The sequence below is a fragment of the Arachis ipaensis genome, chromosome B06 (genome assembly GCF_000816755.2).
Source record: "Arachis ipaensis cultivar K30076 chromosome B06, Araip1.1, whole genome shotgun sequence".
Classification (NCBI taxonomy): domain Eukaryota; kingdom Viridiplantae; phylum Streptophyta; class Magnoliopsida; order Fabales; family Fabaceae; genus Arachis; species Arachis ipaensis.
In genome coordinates this window covers 133,091,166-133,091,502 of record NC_029790.2, presented here as the reverse complement: position 1 = coordinate 133,091,502, position 337 = coordinate 133,091,166, and positions in this window count along the sequence as shown.

Here is a 337-nt window from a genome sequence, read left to right as displayed (position 1 = left end):
GCTCCATGTTGATTGGATGGGTGGATTCAAATTGAGTGGGAATAAATGACGTGGCTTCAAAGAGGAGTCAATAATGCACACCATGGATACCAAGTAGTAGTTAGTGGACCAAAAAGGCTTCTTCGTCTTTTAATTAGCCAAAGCCTTTATGTGTGGAGTGGAGGCATCATTCGTGGTCACCATGCACGTATTATTACATAATTGACGATCTTAGTTAGGGTTTTGCTATTTAGGGTTCTTAGTTTGGTTACTTATATTATTAAAATGTTAGTTTTTTTATGTATTTCTCACACCATAAATACTTTAAATTTTTTAAATTTCTAGTCTTGTGATGACA